This window comes from Rhincodon typus, chromosome 42, assembly GCF_021869965.1.
Source record: "Rhincodon typus isolate 14 chromosome 42, sRhiTyp1.1, whole genome shotgun sequence".
Classification (NCBI taxonomy): Eukaryota; Metazoa; Chordata; class Chondrichthyes; order Orectolobiformes; family Rhincodontidae; genus Rhincodon; species Rhincodon typus.
Genome location: NC_063373.1, coordinates 11,722,944 through 11,734,621, shown reverse-complemented (window position 1 = coordinate 11,734,621; position 11,678 = coordinate 11,722,944).

Below are 11,678 nucleotides of genomic sequence, written 5' to 3'. Positions count from 1 at the left end.
AGAATGAGCCCCAATTATCCAGGTATCTGAATCCCTCCCTCCTGCACCATCCCTGTAGCCACGTGTTCAACTGCTCTCTCTCCCTATTCCTCGCCTCGCTAGCACGTGGCACGGGTAACAAACCAGAGATAACAACTCCGTTTGTTCTAGCTCTAAGCTTCCACCCTCGCTCTTTGAATTTCTGCCTTACGTCCCCATCCCTTTTCCTACCTACGTCGTTGGTGCCTATGTGGACCACGACTTGGGGCTGCTCCCCCTCCTCCTTAAGGATCCTGAAAACACGATCAGAGACATTCCCTGCCCAGTGAAGCAGTTGAAGCTACCTCATTGAATGCTTTTAAGGCATAGGTAGATCAATTTTTGAACAGTAAAAGAATCAAGGGTTATGGTGAGCAGGCGGGTAAGTGAAGCCGAGTCCACAAAATGATCAGCCATGATCTTATTGAATAGCGGACCAGGCTGATAAGCCAGATGGCCTACTCCTATTTCTTATGTGGTTACTGGCACCAACTCTTGTTCACCCATCATTCTGTGCTCACTAACCTACAGTACACTAACATAGTAGTTGGGAATTGGGAGGTCGTGTTGCGGCTGTACAGGACACTGGTTAGGCCACTATTGGAATACTGCGTGCAATTCTGGCCTCCCTGCTATAGGAAGGATGTTGTAAAACTTGAAAGGATTCAGAAAATATTTACAACGATTTTGCCAGGGTTGGAGAGTTTGAGCTGTACGGAGAGACTGAATAGGCTGGGGCAGTTTTCTCTGGAGGCTGAGGGGTGACCCTGAGAGGTTTATAAAATCATGAGGGGCATGGAGAGGGTAAATAGACAAGGTCTTTTCCCCAGGATGAAGGGAGTCCAAAATTAGAGAGCACAGGTTTAAGTTGAGAGAGGAAGGAACTAAAAGGGATCTAAGGGGCAACTTGTTCACGCAGAGAGTGGTGCGTGTATGGAATGAGTTGTCAGAGGAAGTGGTGCGGGCTGGTACAATTACATCATTTAAAAGGCATCTGGATGGGTACACGAATAGGAAGGGTTTAGAGGGATACGGGCCAAATGCTGGCAAATGGGACTAGATTTATTTAGGACATCTGGTCGGCATGGACGAGTTGGACCGAAGCGTGCTGTGTATCTCTACGACTCTACTGTAACTGGTTCGTTATTTTGGGAAAAAAAATATAAATCAGATAGCGCCGGAGAACGTCAGCGGGTCTGGTAGCATCTGTGTGGAGGGAAAGCAGAGCTAAGCGGATTGGAAATTCTGGTTTCTCTCCGCAGGTGTTGCTAGACCTGCTGCCTTGCTCCGGCATGCTTTTGTTTCCGATCTTTAGCATTCCCCTAGTTCTTTGTTACATTTTACCGGGTTTTCGGCTCAAACAAGACGTTCACCAGGCCGCTCTATCCACCCGCCCGATCTATCCCGATTCTTTATTCCGCTTTATCCGTACATTTTCTGGAAACGATAAACACAGGTCCAGACTTCTGTGACAATTCTCCTCCTGCACACATGGGAAGGCTGCAGACGAGTATTGACCCCCTAACCAACATGATAGCCGCGCATGCGTCCCACCGAACGTTGACCCCGCCCCCCCAACAAAGATGGCAGCGTTGACCCAAGATTGTCACCCTCTGAGCCGTATTCCAGCTTGCTGCAAACACAGAGCTGGGAATTTCAAAATTCGGATCTACCAACTACACCGGATATCTGTGAAAGCAAAGGTTAACAGAGATTCCTTAGTGTACACCCATCTTTTCAGTCCCTTGCCGCGCCGCACCGCCCCGCATTTCACTTGTAGCGACGCTGCGCTTGTGCAGCCCGATCACGTGCGCCGCCACTGTCCCGCCCTTTATTCACTCCGATTGGTTGAAGGGTCAGCGCACCGGATCGGTCCTCCAGCCCGATTTTTCGCTGCAAAAGCTGTCAATCAACCGGGTCCCATTGTCAAGTGACACCGCCCCAGCCGCAACCTGAGCTGATGCTTGTCCATTGGAGGGTCCCGGCTGTAAACCATTGACGACCCCACCATCCACAACCTCATCACCTCAGGTGACCTCCCACCCACAGCCTCCAACCTCATTGTTCCCGAACCCTGCACCGCCCGTTTCTATCTCCTTCCCAAAATCCACAAACCTGACTGCCCTGGTCGACCCATTGTCTCCGCCTGCTCCTGCCCCACTGAACTTATCTCCACCTATCTGGACTCCATTTTCTCCCCCTTGGTCCAGGAATTCCCGACCTACGTCCGTGACACCACCCGTGCCCTCCACCTCCTCCAGAACTTCCAATTCCCCGGTCCCCAACACTTCATCTTTACCATGGACGTCCAGGCCCTATACACCTGCATTCCCCATGCAGATGGCCTGAAGGCCCTCCGCTTCTCCCTGTCCCGCAGGCTCGACCAGTCCCCCTCCACTGACACCCTCATCCGATTAGCCGAACTCGTCCTCACCCTCAACAACTTCTCTTTTAATTCCTCCCACTTCCTACAGACAAAGGGGGTGGTCATGGGTACCCGCATGGGCCCAAGCTATGCCTGCCTCTTTGTAGGTTACGTGGAACAATCCCTCTTCCGTAGCTACACTGGCCCTAAACCCCACCTCTTCCTCCTTTACATTGATGACTGTATCGGCGCCGCCTCGTGCTCCCAGGAGGAGCTCGAACAGTTCATCCACTTCACCAACACCTTCCACCCCAACCTTAAGTTCACCTGGACCATCTCTAACACCACTCTCTCCTTCCTGGACCTCTCTGTCTCCATCTCTGGCAACCACCTAAAAACCAATATCCATTTCAAGCCCACCGACTCCCACAGCTACCGAGAATACACGTCCTCCCACCCACCTTCCTGCAAAAATGCCATCCCCTATTCCCAATTCCTTTGCCTCCGCCGCATCTGCTCCCAGGATGAGGCATTCCACTCCCGTATATCTCAGATGTCCTCGTTTTTCAAGGACCGCAACTTCCCCCACTCAGTGGTCGAGAACACCCTCGACCGTGTCTCCCGCATTTCCCGCAACTCATCCCTCACACCCCCTCCCCGCAATAACAACCAAAACAGAATCCCCCTCGTCCTCACGTACCACCCCACCAACCTCCGGATCTAACGCATCATCCTCCGACACTTTCGCAATCTGCAATCTGACCCCAATCTGACATTTTTCCCTCCCCACCCTTATCTGCTTTCCGGAGGGACCACTCTCTCCGTGACTCCCTTGTCTGCTCCACACTCCCCTCCAGCACCACCACACCCGGCACTTTTCCCTGCAACAGCAGGAAGTGCTACACCTGCCCCTACACCTCACCCCCATCCCAGGCCCCAAGAAGACTTTCCGCATCAAGCAGATGTTCACCTGCACATCTGCTAATGTGGTATACTGTATCCGCTGTTCCCGCTGTGGCTTCCTCTACATCGGGGAAACCAAGCGGAGGCTTGGGGACTGCTTTGCAGAACACCTACGCTCGGTTCGCACTAAACAACTGCACCTCCCAGTCGCGAACCATTTCAACTTCCCCTCCCATTCCTCAGACGACATGTCCATCCTGGGCCTCCTGCAGTGCCACAACGATGCCACCCGAAGGTTGCAGGAACAGCAACTCATATTCCGCTTGGGAACGCTGCAACCCAATGGTATCAATGTGGACTTCACAAGCTTCAAAATCTCCCCTCCCCCTACCGCATCCCAAAACCAGCCCAGCTCGTCCCCACCTCCCTAACCTGTCCTTCCTCCCACCTATCCCCTCCTCCCACCTCAAGCCCCACCTCCTTCTCCTACCTACTAACCTATCCCGCCCCCTTGACCTGTCCGTCCTCCCTGGACTGACCTATCTCCTCCCGAACTCCCCATCTACGCTCACCTTTACTGGCTCCATCCCCGCCTCTTTGACCTGTCTGTCTCTTCTGCACCTATCTTCTCCTCTATCCATCTTCTATCCGCCTCCCCCTCTCTCCCCATTTATTTCAGAATCCCCTTCCCCTCCCCCATTTCTGAAGAAGGGTCTAGGCCCGAAACTTCAGCTTTCCTGCTTCTCTGATGCTGCTTGGCCTGCTGTGTTCATCCAGCTCTACACCTTGTTATCTCAGATTCTCCAGCATCTGCAGTTCCTTCTATCTCTCACCCCAGGACAGGGGTTAGCTCTTTTACTGTGCCCAGGGTAGGGATGAGCACATTTACCACCCTAAGCACAGGGATTGGCACCTTTATTGTCCCCAAACCTGGGTTGAACATCAGCATTTATCCTGTGCGCAGGGCATGGATTAGCACCTTTATTGTTCCAAGGCAGGCATTTTTTGCGTCGCAAATCACAGCACACCGGGTGTCCAACAGGTTTATTTGAAAACGCAAGCTTGCCAAGCCTCACTCCTTCCTCAGGTGTCAGTCAGAGAGGTAGTATCCAATGCAAGTATTTATAAGTAAAAGATCAAAGGGTCACACCACTGATGAGGATGTATTAAACCTAAGATGCTAGTAAATCTTTAATCAGTTAGAAGGTTTTAATTGATTATATCTATATGTAAATCCCCAAATTCCTTTCAAGTCATGGTCCTGAGAGAACAAAAGGTTTTATCAGTGTAAAGATGAGGTGACTTTTTAGGTCAGACAATGCATGATAGGTGTGAGGCCTCATTTAGAATTTAGTTTTGGTTTGGAGTCAGACTGGTTTTATTTCGAAAGTAGGAATTTATAAAACAACACATTGACTGACTGTCTATAAATTGTGTGCTTATTAAACAAAGTAGAATGTATCTGCAAATACAAATTGACCCCATAGATTTACATGTGTGGGAGTGGGGAGAGAGAGAGCACATGTGTGGGAGTTGGAGAGAGAGAAACAGTGTGTGGGTGTGCTTGAGACAGTGTATGTATGAGAGAGGATCAGTGTGAGAGAGTGTATGTGCTTGAGAGATTGTGTGTGTACGAGAGAGGATCTTTGTGAGTGTGTGTGTGTACATCTGAGAGTGAGTGCGATTGTTGCGCGGTGTCCATTCGCTGAATTGCCAGTCAGGAGTGTTCTTGCCCAGCAGGGTAACACTTCATAGGTCAAGGACATTCGGCCTCGGGTCTTCGGGTAAAGATTCTCCAATCAGACTTCAGGATACGCAACAATGCAGAGTCGCCAGCAGAGGCTGATAGCCAAGTTCGGTACCGATGAGGATAACCTCAACCGGGATCTTGGGTTCACGCTGCACTACTAGTAACCCCACTACACTCTCCACTCTCACACACACACTCACCTTCACAGTCGCTCACACACTCACAAAGATCCTCTCTCACACACATACTCTCTCTCCCTCCCGCAACACACCCATGCGAACACACACACTCTCAGACATGTGCACGCAGGCGTACACACACTCTCTCTCTCTATCCCCCCCATTCCCCCCCGACACACACACTCTCTCTCTCTCTCACACACACGCACACACACATGTAAATCTATGGGGTGAATTTTTATTTGCAGATATATTCTATTTTGTTCAAAAAGCACACAATTTATAGACAGTAAATGTGGTGTTTTATAAATTCCTACTTTAGAAATAAACCAGTCTGACGCCAAACCAAAACACAACCAGATTCTAAACAAGGCCTCACACCTAACATGCATTGCCTGACCTAAAATGTCACCTCTTCTTTACACTGATAAAACCTTTAGTTTTCTCAGGACAGTGACTTGAAAGGAATTTGTGGATTTACATATACATCTTAATCGATTAAAACCTTCTAACTGATTAAATATTTAATAGCATCTTAGGTTCGTTTAATACATCCTCATCAGTGGTGTGACCCTTTGATCTTTTATTTATACTTATACTTATACTTTACTTTTACTGTGTCTAATACTACCTCGCTCACGAACACCTGAAGAAGGAGTGAGGCTACAAAAGCTTGTGTTTTCAAATGAACCTGTTGGACTATAACCTGATGTCATGTAATTTCTGACCTTGTCCGCTCCAGTCCAACACCAGCACCTCCACATCAAGGCATTTTCTGGACATACAAACAGATTGTAAAAGCTTGTATAGATATGTGAAGCGAAAAAAAAAGTTAGTGAAGATAAAAGTTGGTCCCCTCCAGTCAGAAACAGAGGTAGATATCATAGGAAACAAAGAGGTGATAGGCCAATTAAATGCATACTTCGGTTCTGTCTTCACAAAGGAGGTCACAAATAACATCCAAAAATATTGAGGAACACAGTACATAGTTAGAGGAAGGAAGTGATGGAGATCAGTATGGAAAAAAAAAGTGATAATGGGGAAATTGATGGGATTAAAGGCAGATGAATCCCTTAGGTCCGATAACCTCAACCGCAGAGTATTTAAGAAAGTGACGCTAGCTATATTGGTGGTCATCATTCAAGATTCTACTGACTCTGGAACATTTCCTTTGGATGAAAGGTGACTAATGTATCTGCACTATGTTTTTTTAAAAGTGGAGGTAAGGAGAAAACAGGGAATTATAGGCCATTAAATCTGACATCAGTAATGTGGAAAATTCTAGAAGATTTACTTGCAGAACACTTGGAAAAGAGTGACAGGATTGGACAGAGTCAGCATAGACTTAACAAAGCAAAGTCATGCTTCACAAACCTACTGGAATTTTTTGAAGCATGTAACTAGTAGAGTTAATAAGGATGAACCAGTTTACTTGGATATGGTTTACTTTGAATTTGAGAAGGCTTCCAATAAAGTATCACAGAAGAGATTAGCATGTACAGTTAAAGCGCATGGGATTGGGGTAGTGCACTGACATAGATAGAGAACTCCTTGTCAGACAGGAACATGGAACAGGCTCTTCAGCCCACGATGTTGTGCCAAACATGGCACCAAGTTAAACTAATCCCTTCTGCCTGCCTATGGTCCATATTCCTCCATTCCTTGCTTATTCAAGCTATTCTAAAAGTCTCATAAATGTCCCTATCATATATGCCTCCACCACTACCCCTGGCAGTTCATTCTAGGCACCTACCATTCTCTGTAAAAAAATTTGCCCCTCACATCTCCTTTGAACTTTCCCCCTCTCACCTTAAATGTATGCCTTCTAGTATGGCATTTCAACTCTGGGGAAAAGATCCAGACTATCAACTCTATCTATGCCTCTCATAATTTTTTAAACTTCTATCAGGTCTGCCCTCAGCCTCCACCGCTCCGGAGAAAACAACCCTAGTTAGTCCAGCCTCTCCTTATAGCCCAACCACCTCAGCAAACTCAGGCATATAAATAACAAGCGGGACAGAACACCAACACTTTACTGGAGGCGCGCTGACGAAATGTCTGCAATCAAACACACCGGCTTAGCGAACATGTCTACAAACTCACCCACAACCCGAGCTACAAATCTTCTCAAAATTTAAAGCCCATACCCTCTAATCCAGGCAGTATCCTGGCAGACCTCCTCTGCACGGTCTCCAAAGTCTTTACATCCTTCCTGCAGTGTGGCGAACAAAATTGTACACACTACTCTAAGTTGAATCCACCATTTCCTCTGCAAGTTCATTTGGCACACGAATTCTGTCTAAAACAATTACCCCTCATGTCTTTTTTAACCTTTCTCCTCTCATCTTAAAAATATGCCCCCTCATTTTGAAATCCCCATACTAACCATGCCTTCCATATTCACAGCTAGATCATTTATATAATGACAAACAAAAGTGGATGATTATCCAGACAGTGCCTATGTGTCAAATTCAGAGAATGATGATGATGTGCTAGTCACAAGAGATCCCATTCCAGTCAATTTCCAAAGAATAACAACAGGTAAGAGCTTTTGTGCCTCATTACCATAGTCAGAACTAATGGGGTGGGGGGGTGGAGGAAGGGGAGAAAATAGATATGATTAACATATAATGGATAAAAGATGAGAATATTTTACCTGATAGGATTGGATTAAGATCAATGTGAAGGTACTGTCGTGAAGCATAAGTATTATCACCGGCCAGTTGATTGAATGTCCTGTTTCAAGTCTTACTTTTATAAAATACATGAAATACGAAAACTATAATAAAATGAGATTTCTTTTGAAGTTTAATTCTGAGGAAATCAGAAATATGTTGTTTTATAAACTTGTACAAAAACAACCCACATTAAATAGTGCCATTAAGAAAAGAAAATTCTACAAATTATTACCATTAACCACCTGAACAGATATTAGGGCAGTAAAAGATAGGTTTTAAGGAGTGCTTGGAAGGAGGAGGAGGACGAGGAAGTGGAAGGTCGGAGAGGTTTAAAGAAGGAATTCCAGATTTTAGAGCCTTGGCAGCTAAAAATGGGGTTGACAATTTCACAACAACTGGCAATGCAGAAATACACCTTTCCTCCAATAATTTAGTCCTGCCAGTTATGGTATAATAGTGGTGTTGTGGTTGATTTAGATGTAATAAATGATTTGAATACATCATTGAAACACAATGAGTGAAATTTTCCCATCCCTGGTGAGATATGGACAATATTGAACAGGCTGAGAAAATACAGCAAGAATGAAAAAGTCAGAATCTCAAAGTCAAATAACGTTCTTTCCAATGTTTTTTCTTCCCATAAGCCTAAGATGACGACTTCAGAATATCGCTATTGAGTGGTGGTGAATTTATTTCCATATTTACATCATTTTGACAGTCTAACTCACCTAATTTACACACTACTTTCAGTAATCCAATCCTAGAAATGAGATGGTGCAAATTCCCAATGTGGAAATCAGGGTGAATACCTGGCGGCTGCAGCTCACCAATTGCTTGTGCCAACAAGGAGCGATAGTCAGTCAAGGGGCTTGTTCTTTTCCAGTCCAGGGGCATAGTCTGTTCACTGAAGGCTTTGCTTCTACCAGAGTCCAAGAATTTGTGTCTTTACAGTCTGGGGTTGGTCCACAGTCAGTGCTGCAGGTCAAGAGCACAGGTACGTCAGTCAGGATGCTGTGAGATATCACTTCAGGGCAATTGCAGTTTATTCTGCAGTGAAGCAAACAGAGACTGAGTGTGATTTGACGTGGATGGAACTGTAGTTACTAGTGATATAGAAGTAGAAGAGATGGTAGGTGACAGCAGTCAATGAGTAAGGACCACAGAGGGCACGAGGACCAATTCTGGCTATCGGAAAGATGTCGTTAAACTTTAAAGGGTTCAGAAAAGATTTACAAGCATATTGCCAGATTGGAGGGTTTAGATATAGGGAGAGGCTGAATAGGCTGGGGCTTTTTTCCCTGGACCATAGGAGGCTGAGGGTTGACCTTTAGAGGTTTATGAAATCGTGAGGGTCATGGATAGGGTGAATAGTCAAGGTCTTTTTTCCAGGGTAGGGAAGTCCAAAACTAGAGGGTGTAGGCTTAAGGTGACAGAGGAATGAGTTAAAAGGGGCCTGCAGAGCAACTTTTTCATGCAGAGGATGGTGCATGTATGGAATGAGCTGCCAGAGGAACTGATGGAGATGGGAAAAATTACATCATTTTAAAGGCATTCGGATGGGTACATGAATACAAAGGGTTTAGAGGGATATGGGCCAAATTCTGGTAAATGGGACTAGATCAGTTTAGGATGTAAAAACATAAAAAATTAAATGCTGGAGTAGGCCATTCAGCCTTTCAAGCCTGCATCACTATTCAGTACAATCATGGTTGATCATGCAATCTGAATTAGTTGCAAGGGCCATGTCCACCTCCCTCTTGAATATATCTGATGAACTGGCTCCAACAGCTTCCTGTGGTGGAGAATGCCACAGGTTCACAACTCTCTGAGTGAAGAAATTCTTCCTCATCTCAGTCCTGAATGGCTCACCCCTTATTCTTAGACTGTGACCCCTAGTTCTGGACTCCCCCAGTATCGGGAACATTCTTCCTGCATCTAGCCTGTCCAGTCCCATCAGGATGAGCTGGACTGAAGGGTTTGTTTCTGTGCTGTATCACTTGAAGACTTTATGACCCAGCGGTAACAGGCCTCCAGTCCGAAAAACAACCCTTCCACCGTCACTCTGTCTCCTGCTGTTAAGCCAATTTTGTATCCAACTGGCAAACTCACCCTGAATTCCATGTAATCTAACTTTACTAATTAGTCTTCCATGCAGAACCTTGTCAAAGGCATTACTAAAGTCCAAGTAAACAATGTCTGCCTTAATCAATCTTCCTGGTTACTTCCACATGAAACTCAATCAAGTTTGTGAGACAGTTTCCCTCGCACAAAACCATGCTGATATCCCTAATCATTCCCTGCTTCTCCAAATGCATATAAATCCTAACTTGCAGAATAATTTCCAACAACTTACCCACCACCGAAGTCAGTCTCACAGGTCTGTAGATTCGAAGCTTCTCTTTGCATCCCTTCTTAAACAAAGACACTCTCCAGTCATTCAGTATCTCATCCGTAGTTATAGATGAGAGAAATATTTCTGCAAGAGGCCCCATAATTTCTCCCTAAATTGGCACAAAGTCCTAGGAGGTACTAGATTAGGTCCTGTAGCTTTATCCACCATTGTATTTTCTTCAAGCACTTCTTCTCCGTAATGTGAAATGTTTTCAAAACATCGATGGTATTTATTTCTTGGAGTTTTCTAGCCACCATTTCTTTCCCACAGTAAAAATTGACACAAAATATTCATTTAATATCTCTCCCATCACCCGAGGTCCAACACAAAGATGCCCTCTTTGATCTTTAAGGGGTCCTATTCCTTCTAGTTGCTCTCTTGCCCTTAATGTACTTTTAGAATCTCTTTGGATTATCCTTAACCTTATTGGCCAAGGCTGTCTCATATCCTTTCTTTGCCTTTCTGATCCTCCTCTTAAGAATGCCCCTCCACTCTTTATGCTGTTCAAGAGATTCATTTGAACCGAGTTGTTTATATCTAATATGTAATTATTTTTAAATTCATGATTAGAACATCAATATCTGGTTCATAACAACAATGTTTGTTGATTTAGATGAGGGAACTAAATGTAATATCTCCATGATCACTGAAGACACAGAGATGTGTGGGAGGGTGAAATGTGAGGAGGATACTTCAGTGTGATTTGGACCAGTTGAGTGTCTGGGATTAAGTAAAACTATGAGGTTTTGCACATTGGTAGCAAAAACAGGAAAGCAGTTTACTGGAATGATGATACAATGGGAAAGAGGGAGATGACGATTAGCCATGATCGTGAAGAATAGCAGAGCAAACTTGAAGGGCCAAATGGCCTCCTCCTGCTCCTATCTTCTATGTTTCATCTTCTTCTATGAAATGTGACCTGGCTGTCTTTATATATCAGTCATTGAAAGTAAACATTCAGGTGCAAGAGGTGATGAAGAAAACAAATGGTATGTTTGCCTTCAGAGTGAAGAATTTTGAGTACAGGAGCAGGAATTTCTTGTTGTGATTATACAGGCCCTTAGTGAGATGGCACTAGGAATGTTGTGTGCAGTTTTTGGTCTCCTTATCTGAGGAATGATGCTCTGGCTTTGGAGGGAATGCAAGAAACTTTACCAGACTGATTTCTGGGATGGAATGACCAACCTATGAAGAGAGACTGGATCAAATTAAGACTGTATTTACTGGAATTTAAAAGAATGAAGGGTGAGTCAACAAAAAATATAAAATTCTATCAGGAATAGGCAGGATAAATGCAGGAGATTGTAAGAACTGCAGATGCTGGAGTCAGAGATAACACAGTGTGGAGCTAGAGGAACACAGCAGGCCAGGCAGCATCAGAGGAGCAGGAAAG